Source organism: Stomoxys calcitrans, chromosome 1, assembly GCF_963082655.1.
Source record: "Stomoxys calcitrans chromosome 1, idStoCalc2.1, whole genome shotgun sequence".
Classification (NCBI taxonomy): domain Eukaryota; kingdom Metazoa; phylum Arthropoda; class Insecta; order Diptera; family Muscidae; genus Stomoxys; species Stomoxys calcitrans.
Window position 1 is genome coordinate 160,232,567 of NC_081552.1, and position 16,294 is coordinate 160,248,860.

The following is a 16,294-nucleotide window of genomic DNA, read 5'->3' on the forward strand; positions in this document are numbered from 1 at the left end:
GAAGTGAATGTTGTCAAATATTTGGGCATATATATGCAGTCAAACCTTAACTGGAATCATCACATAAATCAGCTAAAGTTGAAAATATCTCCAGCACTTGGATTGTTGTATAAGTTCAAATACAAGTTCGACGAAAGAACCAAATATCTAATTTATCAAACATTAATACAGAGCCATCTTAACTATTTGGCTGTGGTCTATGCATACAGGAACACAGGCGAGTTAAAATCATTGCAAAGGCTTCAAAACAAAGCTCTGAAAACTGTTGCAAACTTACCATTACTTTATCCCACCGTTTCATTATACGACAATGTTTTTCCAACTATTTTGCCAATTCATGGAATTTATAAGTTGCAGCTTCTTCTGTACGTATATAAATGCATTCACCACATAGGGCACCACACAATTGAATTTAATCTAAACCAAGTTTCATTCAACACCCGCAACAATCAACAGCTGAGAGTAGCATTGTGCCGCACAGAGACCACAAAACAGAGAGTAGAATATTCTGGCAGTCATGAGTTTAATGATATACCGAGCGATATAAAGTCTAACCCAATTTCAATTTTTAAAAGATTGCTAAGGAATTACCTTAAAACACAAACTGAAACACTTTTGTAAATTAAATTAATTTTCTTCTAATAAGATCATTAACCTTTAACATCGTTTAATTTATTACTGATCAAACATTGTATTAAAATAATTGAATTTTGTTATTTTGCCAACTAGCCTCTATTATGCCTAATGGCGCTGAGGCGTTTATAAAAACTAATTGTAAGTTTTATAACGTATAAGTAAAAAATAAAAAAAAAAAAAAAAAAAAAAAAAAAAAAATCACATCTTAATCGTCCACCTTCATGTATTTTAGTATTTTGATTTATTTTACAACACTCGAAATTCACCACTGTCGTTGTTGGTAATTTGCGCATTCATTGCAAACAGACAGAAAAATAAACCACTGATAACATTTTCCTACAAAACAATATAAAATACCTCAGTAAAATGTAAAAATATAAACGATTTTATATTAAGAACATATTTTAGCCTTTTATACCCACCACCAAAGGATAGGGGGTATACTAACACACCGAAATATTGACCTGCGACCCAATAAAGTATATAAAGGGCTTCTGGCTGATCTTCATTCCAAAATCGACAATTCTGCTTATTTACATATCCATTGAGCCAAAGGTAAGCTTCGTCGCTCAATGGAAGAAGCGCGCGATGATTTCTTTCTTAACAGAGCACCCATTGTGACAATAACATTCAATAATTTGCAAGCTATGTTCGTTTGTAAGACGATTCGTGGTTAAATTATAGACCAAACTGAAGATGTTTGACAGTAAAACAAAACACGAAACGTGCGTGAGCTGTTTAAACTAGTGTTGCCAAAAAGATAATAGCAAATATATATATTGTCGCCATATATATTCTTGAAGTTTTCCACAGATTCATTTTATTTATGTAGGTCGTTGGAGATTGCAAATGAACCAAATCGGTTCAAATTTGGATATAATTCCCATATAAGCCGATTTCCGGATTTGACATATTTAGCCCCGCAATTGTTATCCGATTGGGCTGAAATTTTGCATGTAGAGTTCCGTTATAACTTGCATCAACTGTGCTAAATACGGTTCAAATTGGTCTATAACCTGATATAGCTCCTATGTAACCCGATCTCCCGGTTTGACATCTTGAGCTCCTGGAAGCCGTAATTTTTGTCCGATTTGGCCAAAATTTTGCTCGATCTGTTTTATTACGACTTCCAACAACTGTGCCAAGTACAGTCTAAATCGGTCTTTAACCTGATGTAGCTCCCATATAAACCGATCTCTCGATTTAACGTCTGGATCCCTTGGAAGCCACAATTTTTGTCCAATCTGGCAAAAATGTTGCACGTTCTCTTCTGTTACGACTTCCAACAACTGTGCCAAGTACGGTCCAAATTGGTCTATAACCTTATGTAGCTCCCATGTAAACCGATCTCTCGATTATTTTTGTTTGGTTCTTAGAAGCTTTCATTTTTGCCTGGTTTTACAGATATTTGGTACGTAGCGTAAAATTATGCCTTATAACTAATTTTATTTTGTGTCAATTTTACGCAGAATCCATGGTGGTGGGTTTCGAAGATACGGCCCGGCCGAACTTTGCAAGTTTTTACTTGTTTCTATTCATATCTGTATATGCTTTTGGGCCTTTGTAAGGCGTTTTCTATAGAATTTAGCAAATTTTGGTCTGGGGCTGTGTTCTTGGCATTTTTTACAGCTACTAAAATTGCACGGGCACCAAATTGTGTCTCTCAGAATAGGAAGAGGTTGTGTATCATAACAAAACACGTCGTGCGAAATTCCATTCCAATCGGATAAGAAGTGCGCCCTCTAGAGGCTCAAGAAGTCAAGACGCAAGATCGGTTTATATGGTAGCTATATCAGGTAATGGACCGATTTGAACCATACTTGGCACAGTTGTTGGATATCATAGCAAAACACGTCATGCAAAATTTCATTCCAATCGGATAAGAATTGCGCACTCTACAGGCTCAAGAATTCAAGACCCAAGATCGGTTTATATGGCAGCTATATCAAAACATGGACCGATATGGCCCATTTACTATACCAACCGACCTACACTAATAAGAAGTATTTGTGCAAAATTTCAAGCGGCTAGCTTTAATCCTTCGGAAGTTAGCGTGCTTTCGACAGAAAGACGGACGGACGGACGGACATGGCTAGATCGACATAAAATGTCACGACGATCAAGAATATATATACTTTATGGTCTCAGACGAAAATTTCGAGTAGTTACAAACAAAATGACGAAATTAGTATACCCCCCATCTTATGGTGGAGGGTATAAAAATTAAGGTATCTTTACCAATTTCACAGTAACAGAAAAGAGTTTTGGCAATTTTTGATTCAGAAACAATTTTCGGGCGGCTAGCGTTACGCGTTCGACCGCTATCGTGATTTTCACAGACGGACATGACTAGGTCAACTTAGAATGTCAAGACTATCAGGCCCGATAACCGCAATCGCAATAATTTTACGAATTCCACTTTAATTTATGTTCCAGTAATCGAAAATCGCAAAAATTTTCAGGTTTCAATTCGGTAAGATTTGCCTGAGCGAATTGAGAATTAATTCACTTATTTCATTATAAATATCAAACATTTTTTAAAATTGTTATATTCAGTGCATTGTTGCGTATCTGTAGAATTAAATCACATCTTAATCGTCCACCTTCATGTATTTTAGTATTTTGATTTATTTTACAACACTCGAAATTCACCACTGTCGTTGTTGGTAATTTGCGCATTCATTGCAAACAGACAGAAAAATAAACCACTGATAACATTTTCCTACAAAACAATATAAAATACCTCAGTAAAATGTAAAAATATAAACGATTTTATATTAAGAACATATTTTAGCCTTTTATACCCACCACCAAAGGATAGGGGGTATACTAACACACCGAAATATTGACCTGCGACCCAATAAAGTATATAAAGGGCTTCTGGCTGATCTTCATTCCAAAATCGACAATTCTGCTTATTTACATATCCATTGAGCCAAAGGTAAGCTTCGTCGCTCAATGGAAGAAGCGCGCGATGATTTCTTTCTTAACAGAGCACCCATTGTGACAATAACATTCAATAATTTGCAAGCTATGTTCGTTTGTAAGACGATTCGTGGTTAAATTATAGACCAAACTGAAGATGTTTGACAGTAAAACAAAACACGAAACGTGCGTGAGCTGTTTAAACTAGTGTTGCCAAAAAGATAATAGCAAATATATATATTGTCGCCATATATATTCTTGAAGTTTTCCACAGATTCATTTTATTTATGTAGGTCGTTGGAGATTGCAAATGAACCAAATCGGTTCAAATTTGGATATAATTCCCATATAAGCCGATTTCCGGATTTGACATATTTAGCCCCGCAATTGTTATCCGATTGGGCTGAAATTTTGCATGTAGAGTTCCGTTATAACTTGCAACAACTGTGCTAAATACGGTTCAAATTGGTCTATAACCTGATATAGCTCCTATGTAACCCGATCTCCCGGTTTGACATCTTGAGCTCCTGGAAGCCGTAATTTTTGTCCGATTTGGCCAAAATTTTGCTCGATCTGTTTTATTACGACTTCCAACAACTGTGCCAAGTACAGTCTAAATCGGTCTTTAACCTGATGTAGCTCCCATATAAACCGATCTCTCGATTTAACGTCTGGATCCCTTGGAAGCCACAATTTTTGTCCAATCTGGCAAAAATGTTGCACGTTCTCTTCTGTTACGACTTCCAACAACTGTGCCAAGTACGGTCCAAATTGGTCTATAACCTTATGTAGCTCCCATGTAAACCGATCTCTCGATTATTTTTGTTTGGTTCTTAGAAGCTTTCATTTTTGCCTGGTTTTACAGATATTTGGTACGTAGCGTAAAATTATGCCTTATAACTAATTTTATTTTGTGTCAATTTTACGCAGAATCCATGGTGGTGGGTTTCGAAGATACGGCCCGGCCGAACTTTGCAAGTTTTTACTTGTTTCTATTCATATCTGTATATGCTTTTGGGCCTTTGTAAGGCGTTTTCTCTAGAATTTAGCAAATTTTGGTCTGGGGCTGTGTTCTTGGCATTTTTTACAGCTACTAAAATTGCACGGGCACCAAATTGTGTCTCTCAGAATAGGAAGAGGTTGTGTAGCAAAATAAGTTGTTCGCTTTTCATTTTATCATCACACGACTTCAAAACCAAAAAATAACATGTATTGATAATGTAGTGTATTATTTTATAAGTTTAAACCTTTCTTCTAGAGCAGATAAAAAAGTAATTGACACAAAAATATGTACGTTTAGAGTATGCAATTAGGCAAAACATTTGACCCATTTCTGCTACAGCTGTTTTATATGAAAATGGCTGTTTTTATATGAAAATGGCACTGAAACGGGTGAATCAACCTATGCATCGCACGAATTGCTTACGATTTGTAATCGCAAACTTCCGAGAAAATCGGAACAGGCCTGTATATATGTTACAAATGGAATGACGAGATTTGTACACTCCCCATCTTATAAAAACATTTTGTTTTGTTAAAATCACAAAATTAATTTTATTACAATACCTTGTTCTATGCTTGAATATACATACAACCTGGTATTTCTGTCAAATCCATCGTTGTATACACATTTTGAAACACAAACCAGAACTTCATAGAAATTTAGTGTTTGGTCTTTTCCTCTCCAATTGCTCCGTTATTTGAACAGCTGTTATTTTGTTGCAGCAAGTGTTGCCAATGTGGGTTAATTTAATTCCGCTGTAAAACTAAAGTTAAATGCGACTTAAATCGGGAAATTCCAAAGCTGCAAATAGGAGAAGAAAAGTTTTTGAGAGAAAATAGTGGCGATGCGCAGAGAGGCCTTTCAAAAGTCTGTCAGTGCCAGTAAGGCCCATGGCATTACATCACTAATTGCCTTTACGCTGTAAATACATTTAAGTCATAGCAAAAGTATGTTCATACATACACGTATGTACATACATATACACAAACACACAATAAAATAGCATACATATGTATGCGGAGTAATTTTTATGTGCCGTTGGTTTGCTGTCTGTATGTTTGTAAAATTGAAATGTTCTTAATAGAGTTGTAAGCGTTAAATACAAAGAATATACAATTGCGTCGTTTTTAATTTATTTTACATATGTATGTAGCTACATGCATAGTATTAGCAGTACGTATGTATATACAAATATATGTATATATACGAACGTACACATTTAATACACATACGTTCATACATACGGTACGCTATGTGCTTCCGCTTATCTTTAAGACGATTTTAAATATTTGGGTCACACTCATTTACTCAGCCAGTCCAACGACGATCGACGACACTCTCTGCTCTAGACTTTTTTTGTGTTTTATTTCTGTGTTCTTTCTGCCTGCCCATCTGCCCGCCTGTATTTGAATTGTTGTCGCCACCAGCGATGCCAACTTGTTTCATGGATTACTCGCAATTTGTGGTGAGTTTCTTCTCCGACCGACCAGCATTACTTTTTATACCCTCCACCATAAGATGGGGGGTATACTAATTTCGTCATTCTGTTTGTAACTACTCGAAATATTCGTCTGAGACCCCATAAAGTATATATATTCTTGATCGTCGTGAAATTTTATGTCGATCTAGCCATGTCCGTCCGTCTGTCCGTCCGTCCGTCCGTCCGTCCGTCCGTCCGTCCGTCCGTCCGTCTGTCTGTCGAAAGCACGCTAACTTCCGAAGGAGTAAAGCTAGCTGCTTGAAATTTTGCACAAATACTTCTTATTAGTGTAGGTCGGTTGGTATTGTAAATGGGCCATATCGGTCCATGTTTTGATATAGCTGCCATATAAACCGATCTTGGGTCTTGACTTCTTGAGCCTCTACAGTGCGCAATTCTTATCCGATTGGAATGAATTTTTGCACGACGTGTTTTGTTATGATATCCAACAACTGCGCCAAGTATAGTTCAAATCGGTCCATAACCTGTTAAAGCTGCCATATAAACCGATCTTGGGTCTTGACTTCTTGAGCCTCTAGCGTGCGCAATTCTTACCCGATCAGAATGAAATTTTGCACGTCGTGTTTTGTTACTATATCCAACAACTGTGCCAAGTATGGTTCAAATCGGTCCATAACCTGATATAGCTGCCATATAAACCGATCTTGGGTCTTGACTTCTTGAGCCTCTAGAGTGCGCAATTCTTATCCGATAGGAATGAAATTTTGCACGACGTGTTTTGTTATGATATCCAACAACTGTGCCAAGTATGGTTCAAATCGGTTCATAACCTGATATAGCTGCCATATAAACCGATCTTGGGTCTTGACTTCTTGAGCCTCTAGCGTGCACAATTCTTATCCGATCAGAATGAAATTGTGCACGACGTGTTTTGTTATGATATCCAACAACTGTGCCAAGTATGGTTCAAATCGGCCCATAACCTGATATAGCTGCCATATAAACCGATCTTGGGTCTTGACTTCTTGAGCCTCTAGAGGGCCCAATTCTTATCCGAATGGAATGGAATTTCGCACGACGTGTTTTGTTATGATACCCAACAACTGTGCCAAGTATGGTTTAAATCGGTCCATAACCTGATATAGCTGCCATATAAACCGATCTTGGGTCTTGACTTCTTGAGCCTCTAGAGGGCACAATTCTTTTCCGATTTGAATGAATTTTTGCACGAAGTATTTCGTTATAATATCCAACAACTGTGCCAAGTATGGTTGAAATCGGTCCATAACCTGATATAGCTGTCATATAAACTGATCTGGGGATTTGACTTCTTGAGCTTTTAGATGGCGCAATTCCTATCCGATTTGGCTGAAATTTTGCATGACGTATTTTATTTTTACTTTCAACAACTGTGTCAAATAAGGTTAAAATCGGTTCATAACCTGATATAGCTGCCATATAAACCGATCTGGGATCTTGACTTCTTGACCCCTAGAGGTCGCAATTATTATCCGATATGCCAGAAATTTTGTACGACGGATCCTCTCATGACCATCAACAAACGTGTTTATAATGGTCTGAATCGTTCTATAGCCCGATACAGATCCCATATAAATCCTTCTCTCTATTTTACTTCGTGAGCCCCAATGGACGCAATTCTTATACGAATTGGCTGAAATTTTACACAGGTCTCCAACATACATATAATTTAATTGTGGTCCGAACCGGACCATATCTTGATATCGTTTTAATAGCAGAGCAACTCTTTTCTTATATCCTTTTTTGCCTAAGAAGAGATGCCAGGAAAGAACTCGACAAACGCGATCCATGGTGGAGGGTATATAAGATTCGGCCCGGCCGAACTTAGCACGTTTTTACTTGTTTATTCTCGATCTCCGAAATGATGGGATATGACGGTACCATATGGGCAGGTTACGCTTGTCAGCGTACTGAGCCAACAAACAATGCAAGTTCAATTGTCCAATGGGAAATTGAATAATTAATGTGTGCTAGGCAAACAGACGGATGAACATTGTGTCAAATGTCGGCAAAAGCAAATGTTCCAGTCCAATAATTGTCGAATCAAATGCTTACCTCACACCTTGTGACAAGCAATATTCAGTGCATTTTAGGTGTATACTAAGAATGGTTTCATAGACTTTATGTTGGTCGGGCAAAAAGAGATATGTATCTGTCGGAAACCAAATACACCAGGATCTAACGATATCCCGTTTAATCATTGATTGGGATTGAATGATAGGACTCGCTACCGGAAGGAAAAGCAATTCAATTTATTTCAAGTTAACACTGGGCACGGGAGAGAGAGTCAAAAATATGTCTCGCTTCTATCATATACAGACACAAAGTAGCGTTGCTAAATAAAAAATTTATCTCCCCGTGAAATATAATTTATTTATAATTTCAAAGTAAAAAAAAAAATTATGATAAACTTTACACTGAAATGGTGAAAGTGGAAAATTAGGATGTGAACAAATAGCATGGATGAATTCCAAACGTAACAAATTGGAGGACATTGTAAAGGGTGATTTTTTTGAGGTTAGGATTTTCATGCATTAGTATTTGACAGATCACGTGGGATTTCAGACATGGTGTCAAAGAGAAAGATGCTCAGTATGCTTTGACATTTCATCATGAATAGACTTACTAACGAGCAACGCTTGCAAATCATTGAATTTTATTTCCAAAATCAGTGTTCGGTTCGAAATGTGTTCAAATTTTGACAAATTTTGTTCAGCGATGAGGCTCATTTCTGGTTGAATGGCTACGTAAATAAGCAAAATTGCCGCATTTGGAGTGAAGAGCAACCAGAAGCCGTTCAAGAACTGCCAATGCATCCCGAAAAATGCACTGTTTGGTGTGGTTTGTACGCTGGTGGAATCATTGGACCGTATTTTTTCAAAGATGCTGTTGGACGCAACGTTACGGTGAATGAACACATTTCGAACCGAACACTGATTTTGGTAATAAAATTCAATGATTTGCAAGCGTTGCTCGTTAGTAAGTCTATTCATGATGAAATGTCAAAGCATACTGAGCATCTTTCTCTTTGACACCATGTCTGAAATCCCACGTGATCTGTCAAATACTAATGCATGAAAATTCTAACCTCAAAAAAATCACCCTTTAGAATGCAAACGTGGTATTTTTGAATATTATAAGCATTTTCTTGTTTTAATAGTTTATTTACCATATAGAGATTATATTGACTTGACGGCGCTGACGATGGCAGGTACAGATCTGGATCTAGATTTCGAGGTATTGTACGCAAAATGCTAAGATTGGTATTTTTACCATTCATTTTAAATTTGTTTATAGCACACTCTAATGGAAACGAGAATTTTTCTTTTAATTTTTCTAAGCCTGGGATCATTAAATTAGAAATATATATGTATTTTAAGCAATATATTTCAGTTTTATTCGCAATTTAATCCAACGCGAGAACCTCGAGTGTGAACATCTTTGCGGACAGTATAATAGCCATACGGGCAATGACAACCAGCACGGTAAGATCACGAACAGTCTTGTAGTGTAAGAAGGAGATTAGCGCCTTCTCTGAGGATGGCACAATCCGCATCGTTTGGGTGCCGGGCCATAACGGAGTAAGGGGGAATGAAAGGGCAGACGATTTGGCGGTGAAGGCCAGAGAACTGCCGTCTATAAACTTGGTTAACCCGAAGCCTTTCGGGTCGACGCAGTCCGATTAAAGGGCGTGGGCGACAAACGCACACACTGTGGAACAGCGAAACAGTCAGTAGGACGGCGAAAATCCTAGGGGGTAAACCGGAACGTGAGAGAACGAGGCTATTATTGAAAGCAAGTAAGAAGGTATAGCTTTTGGTGTCATAACGGGATACATAGGACTACGAGCTCACTTATGCAAAATCGGTGCAGCACGTAGGGATGATGAAGACACGTTGGAGCATTTCTTATGTCATTGCCCGGCTGTCGCGGCTAACAGATACCGGTACTTAGGTGGGGACACGATACAGACATGAACCAACTTAGGGGAGTGGTATGGAAAACAATTAAGGATTTTGTAAGTAGCACGGAATTCCTAATTTAAAATTTTCTTTTTCGAGGTTACTTTTTAGTTTTTAGAGCACACAAGAAGCCGTTTACTGGCTTAGGTACATGTCTATAGAGGCATGGGGCTGATTAATATCTGCACCCTCTATTCAACCTAACCTAACCTAATCCAATAAAATAAAAATTTTTTATTCATATGAAAAATATCAATTACTTGCTGAACCCGGCCAGCTCTGCTGCGCCATCATTAGCACCACCGAAAAATAAGTTGCTTACACTCATAGAAAAATATTTGATGAAAATAGCAAACACTGTCTGCTGAATATAAGTAGTTAAATTTGCTGCTATTGTAGCAGTAGTTTTGCTTTTTAAGCAATAATTCTGCAATTTCTTTAAATTTAGATACAAAAGATACACATTTCGAAATGTATACCAATGGATGGATCAAGTAGCTTCTCTATAGTAATATTCCACAAATTGAAATCATCTCTTCCAACAAAATTTCTAAAAAATGCCTAAAGTATTCAGAAAAAGTAACAGGCAACCATAAAGAGGAGCATTCAGCAGACTTGTGTATTCAAAACAGCAGATTTTGTTTGTTGAACTAGCAGTACGAAATGTTTGCTAATACAGCAGCCCTATGTTTGCTCAAATAGCAGTAATGTCTGCTTCCCCATTTTCAGCAGACAAAAACTGCTGTCTTAGCAAACATTTTTTACTGTTTTGTATTAAAAATTTGGTTGAGTGTACTTACTGTCATATATATCTTCCCAGTAAAATTTGTTTATTTACTACCAAATACCTTTTCTTCAACCCCATATAGATATGAATGACAAATATTCACATTTTGGGGTAGACAACCTTCTGTCACATGAACCTCATTTTTATTTCCATATTCGTAATCTACTCCCGAATATCTATGTTCCATATTATTATGCCCACTTGGGATGATTTTGGTTTTTGGGCAGCCTTTTATTGGACAGCCTATATTGCCCCGATCGGTTCACTTTTGACGGTACATGTAGTGCGGGTTTGGGCTCGCGGTGGCGCCCTAGATACTTGGATTAAATGTTTGACTAAATATTCGTTTTCTACTGCCGAATACCATTCATGTGAGTCCCATATTGTCCCGTTCGGTCCACTTTGATTTTGGGTGGTACATTTGGGGTGGTTTTTGGCTTGGAACGGCTCCCTAGATACTTGAATCCAATATTTAAAATTGTATTCATACACAACTCCCGAATACCATTTATTCGAGTCCATATTGTCCCAATAGGTAAATATGCTGTGCTGGAGGGTTTTTTGTGGTGGGGAGTCCCCTCAGACACCGAGGAATAAATTCGTATGTCAGATTTGTCCTCTACTTTTAAATATCTTTCATTTGATACCCATATTGCCCAAAGCGGTAAAAGTGTCCTGTTGTCTAGTGGGAGAAAATCGAAAAACACAAAAACTAGTAAAAAACATGCCGTGTGAGAACGTGTAGAGATATCTCTTTGCAATTTGATATGGTCAGAGCAGAGATATAAGTGAAATCATGTGCCAAATTGCCCTAGGTTGTCCGAGCGCCTCTTGGCAGGCCCCTAAAGTTGGAAACCTTGACATTTCGAAAAATTGTTCGGGCTACCAATCTTCATTTGTGACCCGATTTTTCCGTCCTTCAGTCGAAATCACGATAGCGGTCGAGCGCGTAAAGCTAGCCGCTTGAAATTTTGCACAATATTGATGTAGATCGTTGGAGATTGCAAATGGGCCATATCGGTTCAGATTTAGATATAGCTCCCATATAAACTGATCACTCGATTTTATTTCTTGAGCCCTTACAAACCGCAATTTTTGTCCGATTTGGCTGAAATTACACGTAGTGTTCTGTTATGACTTCCAACAACTGTGCCAAGTACGGTTCAAATCGATCTATAACCTGATATAGCTCCCATATAAACCGATCTCCGGATTTGATTTCTTGAGCCCTTACAAGCTGCAACTTTTGGCTTAAATTTTGCACGTAGTGTTCTGTTATGAATTCCAACAACTGTGCGAAGTATGCTCCAAAATACAAGCCACAATTTTTGTCCGATTTGGATGAAGTTTTGCACATAGTCTTGTGTTATGACTTCCAACAACTGTGCCGAGTACGATCCAAACCGGATAACCTGAGATAGCTCCCATATATACCGGTCTCTCGATTATCCCTGTTCGGTTCCAAGGTATGCAGAATAAAATTATGAGCTTAAACTAATTTTATTTTGTATAAATTTTTTGCAGATTCCTTGGTGGTGGATTCATAAGATTCGGCCTGGCCTAACTTAGCACGCTTTTCTTGTTATACAATAGATTTATTTTTATTAAAACAATAAAAAAAAGTTGCTTAAAAGAAATGACAACTTTCAAATGATTAATTTATTGTGTTAATAACCACTTTAATCAGATTTCTGAGCTTATCAGAAATCCAGTTTGCAAAATTGTTAATCCATAGTAAAAATTCCTCTATAGAATCGATTTCAGCAAATTTTTTAATTGAATGTACAAACTTCTTAATTGAACCTAGTTTTTAATTTTTTCCGTGTAAGATCGCATGTAAAACGCTTTTGTTTCAGTTATTATTGTGAAAAGTGCTTGGCCCTTGTTCGGATGGCGCAGGCCTTTGATGGTTACGACTGCTTCCAGGAGTGTAAAGCAAATGAACGTTTAACACGACTGAGTGACGTTATGGCATACCCTTATTCATGGTTGAGCACTCGGATTCACTCTATCTGTTGTAATCACTCTATTAAGATATGAGCTGAAATTTGGCACAGACACGTCTTTTTGATGCACGCTGGTTAAGTTCTTGAACGGGCCAAATCGGACCATATATGGATGAAGCTGCTATATAGACTGATTTTCCGATAAAGGGTCTAATGCCAATAAATGCTTTATTTTTTATCCGATTTCGCTGAAATTTGAAACAGTGAGTAGTTTTAGGCCTCCCGACATCTGAGCCAAATATGGTCCATATCGGACTATATTTATATATAGCTGCCATATATACCGATCTGCCGATAAAGGGTCTGAAGCCCATTAAAGCTTTATTTATTACCCGATTTCGCTGAAATTTGACACAGTGAGTAGTCTTAGGCCTCCCGACATCTGACATGTGAAATATGCTTCAGATCGGACGATATTTAGATATAGCTGCCATATGGACCGATCTCCATAAAAACTTTATTTTTTGACCGATTTCGCTGAAATTTTAAACAGTAAGTAGTAACATAGGACCCAAATATGCTTCTGATCGGACTATATTTTGATACAGCTGCCATTAGACCGATCTACCGATAAAGGGTCTGAAGCCCATGAAAGCTCTATTTATTACCGGATTTCGCTATAATTTTAAACAGTGGGTAGTTTTAAGTCTCCCCACATCCGTCTCAAATATGGTTGGGATCGGACTATATTTTGATATAGCTGCCATGCAGAACGATCGCCTTATAAAGAGTATGAAGCACAAAATGCTTTATATTTTATTCGATTTCGCTGAAATTTGAAAAAGTGAGTAGTTTCAGACCACCATATAGAGCGATGTGCCGATTAAGAATTTGTAGCTCATAATTGCTTTATTTATTACACAATTTTGTTGAAATTGTAAATACAAAAGTCAACAGTGACTTATATTTATTAGACCACTCAATGTCCGTGCCGAATTTGGGTGCATAAGTTATCCAATTTTTACCGGATTGTGATGAAAGGGGGTTTTTATATATACCCGAGGTGGTGGGTATCCAAAGTTCGGCCTGGCCGAACTTAATGGCTTTTTGTTTGTTTAAGATCATTCATGACATTGGCATCCCGCTGACGAACTAAATGCCATCTTTACTAGTATTCCCGCGAACTCTATAGGTAAGGATATCAATTTATAATATATTGGGTGGATGTCACCTTCAGGTGTCTACACCAGAAATGTGAGTAGAATATTTATTCAAATGTCGACATGGAAAAGTTTACAAGTTGTAAGAGAAAGAAAAACATACAATGTCGGAACTCGAAAAGCGGAACATAGCAATTATTGAACCCAATACCAAAGTTTGCAATGGATTTAAAATCACATTTGCGAACAAACAAAATGAGTTAGTATGAATACATATTTCCAAACCTTGAAGTTGTGCCACAATCAAGTGTCTCATATTTACTTTACTCCGGATGTACGGCTACCCATTAAGTTTCAAATAGTAGCCAAGTAAATGTCTTTGTTGTCGTTTTCAGTCTTGAAAGTGCAACTGTTGTTCACTGGGTCACATTATGCATTACCGATGGGCAACGTGTCGGCAGCTGTGACAGGGTAGTTGTTTGCAGTACTCGTAAAGCAAGATCAGTATCAACTTTTTGGAATGAAAGGTATACTAATTTATTCTATTTTTATACCCGCCACCGAAGGATGGGGTGTTTCCATTTTGTCATTCCGTTTGCATCACATCGAAATATCCATTTCCGACCCCATGAAGTATATAGGTATATTATTGATCGTCGTAAAAATCTAATACGATCTTGCTATGACAGTCAGTTCGTTTGTCTCTTATGTTGAAGGAGATGGATGGAGATGTTGAGCAGAAACTTTCCACAGATTCTTTTTTTTTTGTTCATAGGCACGATAAGTTCGAAGATGGGCTATGTCGGACTATATGTAGGTATAGCCCCCATATATACCGATCTGTCGTTTTAAGGTCTTGGCCCCATTAAAGTCACATTTATTATCCGATTTCGCTGAAATTTAGAACAGTATGTTGTGTTAAGCCTCTTGACATCCATGTTCAATATGGCCCAGACCGGTCAAGATTTAGATATAGCTGCCCTATAGACCGAATAGCGTTATGTCCTTCGACATTCGTACCGATTATGCTTAGAATCGGTCTAAATTTCGATATAACTGCCCTATGGACTGGTCTCTCAATTTAAGTTTTTTGGACATTGAAAGCACGTTTATTGCTCGATTTCGCTGAAATTTGACACAGTGGGCTATATTAGATACTTCGTCGTTCATGTTCAACATGGTTCAGAGCGGTCTATATTTGGATATAGCTGGCATATACATATACCCCTCTTAGGCCCATAAAATATGCATTTTTTAATCGGTGAATTTGGTACAAAGGGTTTTGTTAGACCCTTACATAGACTTCCCGAATATAGTGGAGATCGGATTTAGATATAGAAATAGTTACTATGGGTTCATAAATGATGCATTTCACCGGATTAAGACTAAATGTGGTTTTCATATATACCCGAGGTGGTGGGTACCCAAAGTTCGGTCCGTCCCAACTTAATACCTCTTTACTTGTTTTTATTATTATTATTTATTTTTAATCACAAGTATTTGAAAGTGCATTCATATTGGCATTGTATTCAAATGACTGTTCCACCTCCAGCAATAGCAATAACATTTTCTTCAAGATATTATTAGCAAATAAAGAACAACAAATGCCGAAGGAATTTGTTATGCAAAATGCAAGCTAGATAATTTAGTTAAGGAATAAAATTAATGAATTACCAATTTACACAATGATTTTCAAGCGTTTCATTCATAAAATGATGCTGACGCAAATGCAGTCAGTAAAAGAATGCAATCACCGGTATTTTGAATGAATCAAATACAAACAAGTAAAAAGGCGTTAAGTTCGGCCGGGCCGAACTTTGGATACCCACCACCTCGGGTATATATGTAAACCACCTTTCATTAAAATTCGGTGAAAATTTCATACCTTATGACCCATATCAGTTATATCAAAACATGTTCCGATTTGGACCAAATACTAATAAGTACAGTAGCTATATCTAAAAATTAACCGATCTGAACCATATACGACACGGATGTTGAAAAGCCTAACATAAGTTACTATATAAAATTTCAGTGAAATCGGATTATAAATGCGCTTTTTATGGGGCAAAGACTTTTTTATGGGGCAAAACATAGATATCGGTCTATATGGCAGTTATATCTAAATTTGGACCGATCTGTGCGATATTGCAGATGTATGTCAAGGGGCTTAACTTAACTCACTTTACCAAATTTCGGGGACATCGGACAATAAATGAGCATTTTATGGGCCCAAAACCTTAAATCAAGAAATCGGTCTATATAGCAGCTATATCCAAATCTGAAACGATCTGGGCCAAATTGAAGAAAGATGTCGAAGGGCCTAACAAAACTCACTGTCCCAAATTTCAGCAAAATCGCGTAATAAATGTGGCTTTTATGGGCCTAACACCGT